Source organism: Lepidochelys kempii, chromosome 12 (assembly GCF_965140285.1).
Source record: "Lepidochelys kempii isolate rLepKem1 chromosome 12, rLepKem1.hap1, whole genome shotgun sequence".
NCBI lineage: Eukaryota > Metazoa > Chordata > Testudines > Cheloniidae > Lepidochelys > Lepidochelys kempii.
Genome location: NC_136391.1, coordinates 12,766,697 through 12,782,606, shown reverse-complemented (window position 1 = coordinate 12,782,606; position 15,910 = coordinate 12,766,697).

Genomic DNA, 15,910 nt, shown 5'->3' with positions numbered 1-15,910 from the left:
GGTCCAGAGTAAATTTTAAGTGATTTTATTTTCCCTTGCTAAAGGATTCCCCGAAACTGTTCCATGGCCTCTATCATTTCCCCCCTTTTTTCCTATGCCAAACCTTCCTTTTGAAATAACAGAATGGGATTCAGTGTCACTTCTCCAACGGTTGCCACTGCTGGCCTTTGGCTGACTAGTGTGGCATCCTCCCGCACTGGCTGACCTTCAACAGTTCCAACTGTTTATGGAGCCATTCATAAATAGCCCCCGGTCCCTTTTATTTCTAATCAAACAAACAAACAAAAAATGATTTGGTTACAAGGGAAGTGCTGTGACACAGCCAATAAAAGCCATGGCTGTGAGCCCAGCATCACAAACGCTTTCAAAATGCAGAGTTTTTAGTCAATTTGTCCCCTGATAATTTTATTGTATTTGTTTTACACTGTATAATTTTGCCATCTGACCCCTTAACGTTGTAATTACATGTGAAATGAATAAGGTTCAAAAAAGATCATGTGAAAATACCATTGCGGAGTTGCCCCTTAGAATACCAGAGAGCTGGAACTGTAGGACATATGATATTGTGGGTGGTTTGTTAAGGATGGTTGAACTAAAAAGGGTTCAGAGGTTTCATTATCCAAAGTGCCTCCAAATTTCTCTGCATCTCTTTACTCTCGCAATGAGGTTGACAATCTTCCCGAGTCAAAAAGAACAGGAGGACTTGTGGCACCTTAGAGACTAACAAATTTATCTGCGCATCAGCTTTCGTGAGCTACAGATCAGATTTCCATTATCTTCTGTTTCTGAATGAGGCAGAAACTCAACAAGAACAGTCTTTTCTTAGAAGAGCTTGGTATTGGCCGTTCCTGAAACTATGGGAGACCCGTGGTACTCCCAAACCTAGACAGTCTGATGGCCTTAATACTACTGGTATTATTGCTGGTATCACAGCCAGTCTGTCCACTCCTAGTGCTCACCTTTAACCGTATGTGCTTGCTCATAATCTTGTGATGTTCTATAGAAACATCTTGTGAAATGGGGCAGGATTCCCGAGCAGAACTATGATGTTGGGATTCTAGCCTTCCACCTCAGAAAACAAGCAAGCCCCACTGGCTCCAAGTGTTCAGTTCCTGATGGGGCTGGGATTTTTTAAATTTATTATTTTTGCTTTATTTGATTTTTGCTTTTGACAGAAGGGGAGTTCCAGGGTTAGATGTGGGCAGAAGCAGTTTTTCCTTGTCACATTCTGATTAGAGGTCTTATTACTGCTCCAAGGAGTGAGCACCAGGTCTCAAATCACTAGCAGGGAGAAGAAGTGGGAAAGGAAATAAATCCAAAGGGGTAGCCTCAAATAAAGAGGTGCGGCTATTAACCTGCTGGGTCAGGTCCTGAAAAATCCCACTGCCTTTATCAGAGCTGTTCTCTGAATCAGAGGCTTCAAATGTAAAACATTAGAAATATGTTTATCAGGCATTTCAGAATTTATGGCTTGATTAACAGATCACTTAATAGTTTCATCACAAGTGAAGAACGCAGACTACCGAATGAGGTCTCCCAGCTAGCTTGAAAGGTGGTTGGTTATCTATTTCTAAATTTGTCACACACCCCTTAATTCTGAAGGTATTTGAAAAGTAGCAAGAAAAGAGCATGTTTGTTTGTGGGATAATAAAAATATGTTCACTGCAAGGGACAGAACTGACGGGATAAAATGAGAATCTTGTCTGCAAATCACTGTACATAATGAGAGGTTCTCTGTATGTAGTGGACACTTCATATTATTTTATATTACAGAGCTACTTATTACCAGTGCTGTGGTTGGGAAATGCCAGTGATTCTCTGGCTAATTAAAAGATGGGCAGCAGATTGCCATTAATGAGATTTGGCTTCCACAAAATGAGGCTCTCCTGGTGTGTGGCTGGGTAGGTCAGTTAAGAGAATCAGACCTCCCCTTAGATGAAGGGAATCTGTACAGATCAAATCGAAGTAAATCTAAAAGTAATCCGCTGTATAAAGGAATGAGCTTTTTACAATTGTATTACTGAGTGTACACAGGGGGTCCTTGAGGGTTTTGTAACCACAAAGATGTCATTCACTTGAACTGGGACTTCACAAGTAACAAATAGCTAGTAGAGAAACAGGGATTTAGTTTTAAGGTCTGCTTTCAAGGATGTTACTTAAAAAATGAATAAGAAGGCCATTCTTTTCCATGCTTGAGTCATACAGTAATGACTGCAAATATTCACTATTGTTTAACATTACCACCTTAACATTTATGATGAGAATATTCCTTTTTTAAGGCCGATTTTAAGGCCAGAAGAGACCATTAGATCATCTAATCTGACCTTCTGTAATTATCACCCAGTTACCCCTGTACTGAATCCAATTCCTTTAACCTTATCCAGCCATTTTCATCCTTCAAACCTTTGAAGGCTAAAAACATGTAGGTCCAGATTCATCTCTGATAACTTCAATTATGTTACACCAGGCATTTGGCCCACAGTGCCTCATTATCAAACAAAGAATCACTGGTACCTTTGCTTGAGGTAACTTGACCTTCTGGAGAAATACTAGAGCTGAAGCCTTCAGGAGAAGAGATCCTAGAGTTCACAATTCAAAGAGTAGCTAATAGGACCCAATTCGCCCACTACTGTATATTTTGCAAATATAGGGACCATCTTTGCAACCACTCTACTCAGATTCACAGATTTCAGGGCCAGAAGGGACCCTTGTAAAATCATCTAGTCTGACCTCTAGTATAACACAGGCCACAGAACATCCCCAAAAGAATTCACAGAGCAGATCTTTGAGAAAAAAGTATCCATTCCTGATTTTAAAATTGTCAATGAAAGAGAATCCATCATGACACTTGGTAAATTGTTCCAATGGTTAATTACTCCCACTGTTAAAAATTTATGCCTTATTTCCATTCTGAAATTGTCTAGCTTGAACTTCCAGCCATTAGATCATGTTAGACCTTTATCAGCTAGAACGAAGAGCCCATTATTAAATATTTGTTCCCTACGTAGGGAATTATAGACTGTAATCAAGTCACCCCTTTGTGATGATCATTTAGGGTCTAATCCAGACCAGTGAGGGGTTGTATCACCACTTGCCCTGCAACACTGGATGCCTCACAATGCTTTGCTGCTGTGGCTCCCAAGCTGGGATGCTCACAACCACCCCAGAAGCATGCAGATATCTTAAGTCTGTGTGCGCTATTCCTCCCTGGTTTAGTGTCTCTGATCCCGGCAGCCTCCCTACTGCCCCACAGCCCCACTTTGGCTTCCATCAACCTTTGGTTACAACCAGCAAGGTGATCTCAACACACTCCCAGTCCCACATTTTCCCAAACCATGTGCTCTACAATGCCCAGCCCTCTCCTGGACAGTTCAGAGAAACAATAGGGTCCATTTGTTCCTCTAGAGATACAAAATCTTATTAATTTAACTGTGTTTAACCCTTCCATTTAAACACAGCACTGAGTTGGTTTATAGTAAAAATAAAGCAAATTTATCAACAATGGGACATGGGTCATGTGATGCCAAGTCAAGGAATAAAGGTAGAAAGGGTTACCAGCAAACAAAAGTGAAAACATGCATCTAAAAATCTAAAATTTAATCTAGCAATGTACAGGCTTTATTTAAGATGTTTCTCACACCTATATTCAGTTCCCAGAAGCTTCAACCCCTTCTTGGTTGAAGGAACCATCTACAACAGAGCCACTTGTGTCTGTCTAGTGATGGATGCCAAATATGGCTTCTATCCTTGCTTATACCTTACAAAGTTCAATGAACTTGTTTCAAGGGGCAAGATGACCTCCTGTTATTCCCTTCCTGTGGGATTCCCATCCTCCCTGTATGATTTCTATGTAAACAGGGCTTGCATTGTTTCTGATTCTACCAAGCTTAATTTACGCAGAAGACCGGTAAATAGCTGTGACATTCCCTCCTGTCGGAGCAGACTGTACAGCCTAGTATCAATGAGTACCCGTAATTCCGTACACAGTGTTAATTAATATCATTGTGAAACGTCTGTGTCACCAGTGTATCATTAGCTCACTCTATACACTCTTATATTGTACACAATCAGTTGATTCCAGGGTTGGTTCAGACCTCCTGTCTTTATTGACCAATAAACCTTAGCAATGCATTCTTTGACAAGAAAAAACCCAAATCAAGCTTCTCTCTCGTGCTGGATGTAGATGCCATGCTGGCTTCTCCACAACTTGGTAATGTGAGGTTTGCCTCCACTTGTTAGCTTCATGGGTCTGTTTACGTGATATTCAAATACATTCTCATTGTCTTTCAAGGTACCTTGGAAAGAACTCCCAGGTGGGGAAAACACATTCCTTTGTCTAGTGCTGACCTGTTTATCAACTCCCCCCTTTACTCAGAATTCCAGCATATTTCATAACTTTTAATACTCACTACATACAAGCATCACAAAAGAATATTAATGATCAGTGAGTTATTAGTTCTCAAATGATACTGCACAGGGCATATTTTGTAAAAAGATTATTACAATAGCATGTAAGGCGTGACTATCCTTACCTTCTCTTTGTTAAACTAAATAGATTGAGCTCCTTGAATCATTATAAGGCATGTTTTCTAATCCTCTTCTCTGAATGCCCTCTAGGTTATCAGCATCCTTCTTGAACTGCGGACACCAGAACTGGACAAAGTATTCCAGCAGTGGTCACACCAGTGCCAAATACAGAGGTAAATTACTTCTTTACTCATATTCGAGATTCTCCAGCTTATGCATTAAAAGATTGCATTAGCTCTTTTGGCCTCAGCATCACATCAGGAGCTCACGTTCAGCTGACTATCCACCATGACCCTCAAATCTTTTTCAGTCACTGATTACAGGAAGGAGTCCCATCATGTAAGCATAGTCTACATTCTTTGTTCCTAGATGTATACATTTACATTTAGCCTTATTAAAACACATTGTTTGGCTGAGTCCAGTTTATCAAGCAATCCAGATTGCTTTGCATCAGTGACCTGCCCTCTTCATCGTTTACAACTCCCCCAATTATTGTGTCATCTGCAAACTTTCAGTTTTGTTTTTGTTTTTGATTTTGTTTTCTTCCAGATATTGATAAAAATGTTAAATAGCAAAGGGCCAAGAACTGGTCCCTGTGGGGCCCTATTAGAAACACACCTGTTCAATGATGATTCCCCATTTACAATTCCATGTTGAGACCTATCAGTCAGTCAGCTTTTAATCAATTTAATGTGTGGCATGTTATTTTATAGTTCTACTCTTGAAACTTCCTGTGATTCTGCCCACAGAATGGGACCCATAAGATGTTAATGTTTCTACCTTAATTATGGTTGTGTCAAAGCTGACAAAGGCTGAGTTTTGGGAAGATTGTTAAGAGTAAATGGGAGGTTGTTGGGGAAGAAACACAAACATCCAGACATTAAGCCATTAGGCAGCCTGACTAAACTTTAAGAACAACCCCAAATTTAGATGAACTCCTTCAATAAGAGCCCATCCTACAGTTCATAAAACCTTCTCAGTTTTACACATTGAATTCAATGAGACTTCATTGGCATGGCAAGCTAAACAAGTGTTGCTAAAGTGAAAGTAAAAATCTCTCTCTGATATCCTTCAGAGAAGATTATATACAACCCAGACAGGATATGATTACACACTGTTGTATGGTACATCACCTTCCTTAGCATACCTGCACACACAATCTCACCTGTTGAACATCTGGGGCCACATTAGTATCTGCTGGAACCCCATTCATTTTAGTGGAGTGACAGCAGGGAAGAATCTGGTCCAAGGTCTTTGGAATCCTTTTCTGCTATTAAAGCCAACACTGGGCAAGATAAAGATGATAAGAGCTATCAACTCACATGCTTTAGGGCTTAGGCCAACAGCTAACTGCTTGGGGTTAGGAAAATGTCCTGCATATGCCTGTGATTACATCATTGTCCATGATGTGGAGTGTACAACTTTCCTCTGACTCATCTGACAATGATTGCTGTTTGAAACAGGATATCAGACTACATGGGCCATCCATCTGACCCAAGGTGGCAGATCCTATTTTCCTAAGCACATACAACACATTCAGAAGAGGACCTTGGAAATGAGAGAGACAGATTTGGCATCCAAAACCCCTTCATCACCTTTTCAGGTGGCTTCATGGTTGCTTTTTGATGACAGACTTGGTTGTAATTTGGGAGATTCTAAAGTTTAAAGTCATGCCTTTCATTCTATCCCGTTGGTACTACTTCCAGCTCTATAGATAAGACAATTACAGCTCTCTTCCTTAGTGTCCTTATCCAGCAAAATGGAGATGACGACTAATGCTTGTTGTGCGATAGTTAATTGGGTTGTGCAATGGTTAATTAATCCTTTAAAATGCTTTGAGATCCTTGGATCCTATTTTGACTTTATTTTCAGTGGGTTAAAAATACAGAACCAAAGAAATGAATTAAGGATATTGATTTTAATTAAAGGGACTTCAGTATCCATTTTCAGGTTACTGAAATGCTGAAGAGATTGATATTTTGATATATAACATACGTTATGGCAGATAGAGGGGTCAATAGATGTATGCCTGCTCGACCACTGGAAGTTCCTGTTTTCCCTCCACTCCTCTGTTTAGAGGACGTTTCCCCTTTTTTATGGTTCATTCCTCAGTGGCACGAAAATTACAATAAAAGGCAATGCTTTCACTTGCCTATGTTTATGACTGGTGCATCACTGGTTAATATTTTTGAGTTTTAATTAAAAAGTACAAATGGGAATATTAGCTGCTAAGGACCTGGTTTTAATCTAAGAAATATTCCCATTAATAAGAATCCTAATGAAAGCATCCGTTAAAAGACATAATATTAACCTAATAGAGAGAATCTAGAAGGGTTCAATTAGAATTTCTTCGCCATGTAAAATTAACATTACTGACTTTTAACAAACATCTTAACTAACCATTGTTATTCATAGAAGGGTTGGAAAAAAATAAAGCCAGATTCTAATTGTGACAGGTTTAGACCAATGGAGAGCTCAGCCTTGTTAGAAATGCATCAAAACTTATCCCAAATAAATTCTTCATTTAGTTGCATGATTCTTTGATTAGAAAATTAAATTCCTAGTTTCCCCATTAAAGTATAACCTTTGGCCACTCTTTAATGGTGCTGTATTTTCTACACTGTATTCCTGGAGAACAAAGTACAGCAGCAACTGGCAAAGTTTCTGAAAATACTAGGAGGAGGGTTCCAAGGAGCCAAAATCATTATTTTTGCATGGAGTGTTTCATACCAAACACAAACACTGGGGGGTCTTGACTGAACTCCTATGCCCTCCTGCAGTTCGTGCCTATGATATTTTACACAGCGTTGGCTGAAACAATATGTTGGATAGGGAAGTTCTCACTTATTGAGGGGTTTGGACTGCACTTGTGAACAAAAATTAGCACATTTAGTAAGCCCAATGAATTTAAAAGGCTTCATCCCACTTTGCTTCTTCAATCTACCTTTTATATGGTTTGCTTTCTATAGTCAGGGCACACTTTGCACTGTGCAGTTTGAAATCTAAAGGAAACCCAAGTCCCAGATTAATATGAAACTAACCACAAATAAGAGTTCTATGGCTGAATAGGTCTGCGGGAGTTGCAATTAATGAGACTTGGCAGTGGCTTTTGCCAGCATGCTGCCGTTGAAATGTGTATGCATGCACACATACACACACAGGAGGAGAACTGTAAAAGGCATGTTCCATTAATCAAACTAGTTTTCTTTTACCCAATTCAAGTTTCAAGGCCATTCTCATATTGGAACAATTCCCACGGTCAGGTTTGGGCTTCTTTATATAACAAATCTGGATCTTGCAAGAAAAGCTTTTTCGAGTGGGATCCCTTCATTGGACATCTCATATCCTCCTAATACTTCGGTATCCCTTCTCCCAGCTCCCCCTCCCCCATACTAGTGTAACAAATCTTTCCTTACCTCCCTTTCTTAGATTCTTTTGCCCAAAAAAGGCCAGATTTTTCAAAATTCGGTGCTTAAAGTTAAGTACCTAAATCTATATATTCATGCTTCTAAATCAGAAGGATGATTTTGCAGGAACTGAGCATCTAATCTCCCATTTACTTCAACACACCTCAGGTCATGCATTTTTGTGACTAGCTTTACGCATCCAAGTAAGAAAATTATGTTCAGTTTGTAGGTGACTTCAGTAATTGCTATAGACCAGTCCTGATTCCACCGAGGTCAATGCTACCTCCACAGATTCCACTGGGAGCAGTACTGAGCTCCTAACATTATGGACTGCTGTCTTTATCTGATGCCAGCCATCCCTGCAGAGATCAAGATTCACAAGACAGGAGTTCCCCTAGGTGTGCAGTGTATCTTGTGGGCCCCTTTTAGCAGAATTTCTGCCATACTGAACTTGGGGTTTCTTGGATCACAGCTGCTTGTAGGGCTACAAAGCACCTTGAATCATTACTGACTATTAATGATACCCTCATTTAATATACTCCCTAAGGCCAGCCCTGCTACATAGTACGATCACTGCATTATGCATCATCTGAAATTTCCAAGTGGGCTTCAAGGGTCACCCAACACAGTATAACAATGAAATATGGAAGTCGGACAGCAGGGATAACTATGGCAAGGTCTCTGGCCAAGAGAAATGTTCTTAATTGTCATGCTGAATACAGATAGAAAAAAGCACTTTGGGCCAGCAATGCCACTTGAGACACAGAGTAATGGAAAAAACCGTTAAACTGGAAACTTTGCCCCAGTTTTTCATCTTCCCCCTACTTGGGTAAGAGATGGAGACAAGACACTAGATGGGGAGGGCTCTGAGTTACTACAGAGAATTCTTTCCCAGGTGTCTGGCTGGTGGGTCTTGCCCACATACTCAGGGTCTAAGTGATTGCCATATTTGGGGTCAGGAAGGAATTTCCTCACTGGTCAGGGGTTTTTGCCTTCCTCTGCAGCATGGGGCACAGGTCACTTGCAGGTTTAAACTAGTGTAAATAGTGAATTCTCTGCCATTTGAAGTCTTTAAACCATGATTTGAGGACTTCAGTAACTCAGCCAGAGGTTAGGGGTCTATTACAGGAATGGTGGGTGAGATTCTGTGGCCTGCAATGTGCAGGAGGTCAGACTAGATGATCACAATGATCCCTTCTGACCTTAAAGTCTATGACTCTAAGAGATAGAGAGCATCTGACATGCATGATCACCCATCACCACTCTACTGATTTCTATAAATATATCCTGTTGCTGAACCCCAGGAAGTGAAATACAGACCACTGATAGCCCATGGACCACAGTTTGAGAATTGCTAACTTACCCAAAACCTCTGCCTTTCCTGTATGCTCTCCCCAGCAGAATTGCTGAAACAGTAACCTCCAGGAATACTTGAGGCTGCGATCATCTTCATTCAGCCACTTGAGCTGGAGGTCACTTCTAAATGTACATTGTGTACTTAAATATGGATTCTATTCCAATACCTACTATTCCTTTAGTGAGTATTCCTACTATTCCTTTAGTGTGCAAAGATCTAACTTTATATAATGCCAGTCCTCCATTCTGTCTGCCCCCATTTCTCCCCCCCCCCCCCGTTCTCTCTTTTGCCTATCCCTATTCATGAATATCTTCTCTTATTTTAATACTGTTACCTCCACCCCAACATGTTATGTCTATATAGTATTGTATGGTTTTGTATTGTCTGCTTTGGCCAGTTGTAAAATTGCATAATACCCTAATTCTATTGGAAATCCCATGAAGCGTGTGTTTGGAAAAAAATACAATTTTTTATGTCTTCTACCTTTTGTATTTTTTATTGTCTGTTTCCTTATGAAAAATAAATAAAAAATTAATCATCTCTCCCCCTCAAAAGTAACAGAACTAAAACAGTTGGATAATAAAGCCCTTTAAATATATTTCGATGTCATGACTTTCCTACTGGAATATGAGAAACAAAAGCGTACCGAGTTTTCTTACGTGCTGATACCGGAATCATTTTTAGGATTACAAACAACAGGCTAGATCCTCAGCTAATGCAAATCTGTGCAGCTGCAGCTCCATTGATCTAAAGCATTCGTGGGATCTACACATGTAGCAGTTCATATTTTTCCACAAGCGTTCAGTAAATAGAAATGTCAAAAAATCCAAATCAAGCCTTCCGAAGCTAAGGGTGGATTAAAAATGAAACTGGGGCACGGAGGAGGGTTATTAGTGGCCTTTAAAAGGTACATATTTCCCTGTTATGTTCAGGGCTATAACTACTGTTGACTGCTAGCCTCCTCCTCCAAGGTGGCTAGTGGCACTTGAATTGCTTAAGAGAGGGGGAGGGAGCGTTAAGGTCACAGTAGCTGTTGTAGCCTTTGTCTCATACTGAGCTGAGTAATTAGAGAGCACGGCCATGGGGCCTGATTCTTTCTGCCAACCCATCGTTTAGTGTCATGCTGACAAAAGGTGTACTTTTTAAAAACAGGTTTCAGAGGAACAGCCGTGTTAGTCTGTATTCGCAAAAAGAAAAGGAGTACTTGTGGCACCTTAGAGACTAACCAATTTATTTGAGCATGAGCTTTCGTGAGCTACAGCTCACTTCATCAGATGTTTACCGTGGAAACAGTTTCCACGGTAAACATCTGATGAAGTGAGCTGTAGCTCACGAAAGCTCATGCTCAAATAAATTGGTTAGTCTCTAAGGTGCCACAAGTACTCCTTTTCTTTTTTTAAAAACAGGAATTAAACATGGAGATTAGCCTAGCGTGATGTAGTATAGAATAATTGCTGTTACAGGAGAACTGCCAGCACAGACTATCAATAAGTACCTTGTTTTTCAGAGCTTCCTTGTAATAAAAGGGTCTTCTTAACAGTTCTATTACCCTCTAAAAATACACATCTCTCATTGCTACCGCATCCAAGTACTAGCCTAAAACCCATAGATGTGGCAGTTAGCTTGTAAGTAAAACATTTTAATACTTAAGAATCTGGATAGATGTGTATCAGGCACCCATTACTGTAATATCTGAATTCCTCCCAAGAAAGAACTAAGCCAAAATGGGGTCTGACAAGAGGACAATATTTTTTTCCTTTCTCCCTAAGAAATTGATTGTTTTTTCAGAGAGAGAGAGAGAGAGAGACAGCGCACCTTTCTATTTTTTCTTGCTTAAGGAAAGGTTAGCCTAATGAAGAGACATATAAGCTTTTAAGAAAGTAAAGATGATAACTTTTATATCCTAAATACTAATGGTTTATAATTGTATAAGTCATCAATGGACAATGTTATGAACAACAACACACTCATGTTATTTATCACCCAGGGAGATTGTAATTTTAAAAATCATACAAGACACGACATTAGAAATAGATCTAATTTCTATTACTGGGAGACCAGCTTAACTTTCTGATATTTCATGTTGATAGGAGACTAGATTGTGGCTGTCTTTTCTTTCTGGTGGCATTTTTGGTCACCTGAAGAAAGTCTCTCTTCTTGCTATAGTGATTAAAAGTGCATTGTTTTCCGTTTCTATCAGAAATGCAACAGACATTAAAGTCCAACATTTTAAAAGATGCCCCAACAACCCTAACCCCTCTCCCACTGCAAACCAGCACAAGTTTCCATAAAGCGATGCATATGACTGATATTAGAATAGGTGGGAATTCATGAGATACCTACCCAGCTTGCAGTCAAAACAGTAGCGTCTGAGTGTCAATAAAGAGCTACATAGTGTAATTTATCTGCATTACAGTAGGGCTTAGCAGACCTAGTCAGGATGGCTACTGGGTGCTGAACAGCCAGAGTACAACAGGAAGAGGTGCAAAGGGATGATTATTTAGGGCCCAATCCAGCATATACAAAGTAGAGCTGTCAGATATAGAAAAAGCAACAAACTGAATTGTTAAAGCATATTACTGTACCTAGCTGCCGTGTTCTGTGAAGCTCCATCTGATTTATGCAAATTATTCAAACAGCTAATCTGCATACATATAATTTTCATATAATCATAAACTTCCACTTTAAAAAAGTGTGGATTTATTGCTGGTGAAAGGTGTTGATTGGACAGCCCTGGTATATGAAGCCTTTTGTTTATCTACCGGGCAGCAGGAGGATAAGCTTCTCACAAACAATGACATGCCAGCCTACCTCAACCCACATCATGAGTGGACTTCCTTTAGGAGTGACAAAAATAACACTGTCTTTGGCCCAGAATACCTTTCTGTATTCCATGGAGTTTTCCCTTTCCTTCTGTGTCCTCTCATGTGAGATTTTATCTAGGCTGCTTGCAGGCATGACTGGGCAGCCAAATGCATGAATGTTGCATGAGATACATGAAAGTTGGCAAGCCTGACATTGTCTGAACACACTGGGCCAAACTGTGCCCTTAGTTACCCCCTACACAACTCCACAAAGTCAGAGAGAATGCACGTATGGAAGAACAGAATCTGGCAACAGTCTTTGCCTTTGTGCTGAGATATAGGGGAACTGGAGGATAGGATATGGATGATGGTATTTCTTACTCATTTAGGGTCCACTCTTCCTCCTGCTGAAGTTAATGAGAATTTTGCCATTGACTTCAGTAGGAGCCAGTGCAGGTCCCTAGTCAATGAACCTGAATTATGGCAGTTTGAATGTTTCTGAACCATTGAAAATCTAGAGTCTGATCCTTTTAGTAGAAAGGAGTCTATTCTAATCAATACCTGATAAGGAAATTACTGTGCTGAAAATAAATTTCCTGTAGCCTGCATTATACAAATTCTTAATGTGCAATGAAATCCTCTTAGTGTTGTCAGTGAATAGATGTATCCTGTGTATAGCACCAAATGGTCCAATTTTAACACATCCTAAAAGGTATAGATTTTTAATCAACTTGTATTTAAGGGCCAAATTCTTTAGTCTTTACATGCAAATGGGAGCTCCACCTAGAAGTATTTCAGTTTTGCAATTTGATGGCACTATGTTTTGCCATCAAATTGACTTCATTACTACCATCAGTCCAACTGTACAGACCTCAGCAGGAAAGAAAAAGAATGACTAATATATGCTAGGAACCTCTATGTTCCTTGTGCACAGAGAACTCCCACTGAAATTAATGGGAGTTCTGGGACCCTGAAAACTGAAGACTAGGGTCTTTACAAACCAGCAAGTAATACAGGCTTTCATGGGCCAAAAAGTCATCCCTAGGGTACCTTTAGCGACTACAATGGAGTTAAACCTGGGATGGATTTGGCCCCATGCGTCTAGTGATGTGGAGCTTGCTATGAGGTCATAATCTTATCTCTTACATACAATATGGAAGTTCACTGAACACAAACAAATAATGAAGGCTATGTTGAGGGAAGTAGAGGTTTCAGCAGCAACTGGGGGAAAACAAGGAAATCAGATTCTGACCTAAAGAACACGCTGCTTTTTAACAATACATATATCGGGAACCATGTAACTAATTACCTTAAACTCTTGGTGGTGTGCTTTTAGAGTATTCATGCTGTCAGCTGATCTTCTCTACTTACCATAATAATTAATGTACAAAGCAGTGCTCTGAGGGACTGGCTCCAAAGCTGCAGAGGGGAAGAAGAAAGAATGCATTTGAAGAGGATTCCTCTCTCCCCTACACCCATCCCCAAATAAAGAAAGATGTATATTGAAGCAGTATCAAATGTCTAAAACTGAATTTAATAACCACATTTTGACAGAGCTTTTGTTTTCTGTTGAATTATGCAGTATTATCTGGAAAAGTAGCATCTATAGTTTACTAATGCAAGAGTTGGCGTGGGGGGAGGCGGGGTTGAAAATATGCTTTTCATCCATAGAATTTACTGGATTTGCACCGAGTTGTTAGTTCAAAGAGACTCATAGCCCCCATTCCCAAAAACTACAGCATGGAACAAAAAAGATATATACACCATTCACTCATTTGTCTCTATTAGTCTGAAGTACTGTTCATATAAGGAGGCTTTCAGTCATTTCCGCTTGAGCAGTCCTACTGGACCAACCGAGGCACAAATAATTCAGTGTGTCCCCACTAGTCATGCTAAATTGGCTTAAGTTTTGGCCCTTGTCCACATTGGCATTGCTCTGTTCCAGTGACTTCTAGGTACATACCTCACAGTTATCTAGGGACCTATCCCATTACTCTGACAACTTCTTGGATTTACTCACCAGGACCTCTCACACATCATCTTCCCCTGCCTCATGCTATGTCTGAGTTCTTCACCCAGTGAACCACAGCTTGTTTGCCAGCTTCAGCTCCTGATCTGACTAACCATTTAGGGTTCATTGGACAAAAAAACCTACAACTGGTGACCTAACTATTTTGGCTGTGAGTGTTAGAGTGGGGAAAAGTAATGACGTTAGTGGAAGCTTGACACAGGAGATTCAAGGAATTTCCTTGAATCCAATGAAGTGAGCTGTAGCTCACGAAAGCTTATGCTCAAATAAATGTGTTAGTCTCTAAGGTGCCACAAGTACTCCTTTTCTTTTTACGGATACAGACTAACACGGCTGCTACTCTGAAACCGTACACACACAGTTACACTATTTCTGGCACCCCCTGACTGCAGGGAAGGTGCCCACCTTCTCCTCCTATGGGTCAAATGAACTGGATTGACAGAGGGAACAAATATCATCAGCCCTACAAAATTCTCTAATGTAGATAAGGTCTTGGATTTGATAGACCGCTAATCAGAGTTAACAACAGCTCAAGTTGTTAGTGCCTTTCTTCACACCCTTCCTGTTACCCAGGGCTTGACTTCTCTCTCTCAGCCATTTCTGACCCTGCAATGAGGATCTCAGCTGAGCCATCAGGCTCTTGCAAGTTTGGCAGTCTCTGCTCTCAAACCTCCCTGCTTGCATAGAACTCCATTAACTTCAGTGGGGCTCTGCATGAGCATAAAGGCTACAGTACATTTATTCTGAAATTTTTCTGGTGATGAGCAGGACAGGTTGCCATAAAGAACAGCCAGTTTCTGGTAAAGTGAGCTAAAGGCTTTCATAAAATAATGGGACAAAAGGTAATTACACTGTTGCATGTATTACTGCTAACATGTTGCCTCTTATCCTGATAACACTGTAGATAAGTAGCTGATGTCAGTACACTGGAATTTTATTCCTTACACATCTTTATGCCTCTCTATAAAAGGTAGAAAGAAGTTCCATGATGAATAAATACTCTAGAAAGTTTATAAAAGATGCAACAGCTCAAGAGGCAAAGGGACACAGGAGCTTCATCTGGCCAAGAGATCAAGTACCACCAACAAATGCTCTGTGATCGAAAACCTGATTAAATTTTTTCAAAGAAATCATTATTGGTGAGAAACTAATTGAAAGGCCTCCCTCCTGCCTGAGCTTTGCCAGAAAGAGAAGACTTCAAAGGCTTAAGGGGTGAGCTAATGTTTTCACACTTAAAACTGAAAAGAGGCAATCCTCATGTTTGTGTTTGTTCAGTACACACTTCTCAAATGTTGCCCCCTCATGCTCTAAATCTGCTAGGTTGAAGATCTAAACCTTGAATATATAATGTACTTTATTTGGGGTGCACGGTGCTATTCATCCGTGCTGTGTGTGTCTCTATTTATGCACTTTCATTCTTTATACTTCACACTGATATATAGAAAACGATATGGTTAGCCACTTAAAATTCTCTGGGTTATTAAAATGTGAGTAGAGTTTTTTCTCTCTCCTGGATTTCTTCTGGAACCACTATCTAATTAATAACCAGAACCCAGCAGGAATCTGAATAATAATAAAAACACACACACACACACACACAAAAACCTTTTGTTGTTCCTTGAATAAATCTGCGTAATTTAAACCATAATCATGGGGATTTCATCAAAAGTAACTGGCTTCTTCCAAATCCCACTTCACTGACACAAACAACTCTGTAGTGCAATTTATAAGGCAAGATCTTTCTACACTTTCATATTAAAAAAAATCTAATGATGATGGCAAGAAA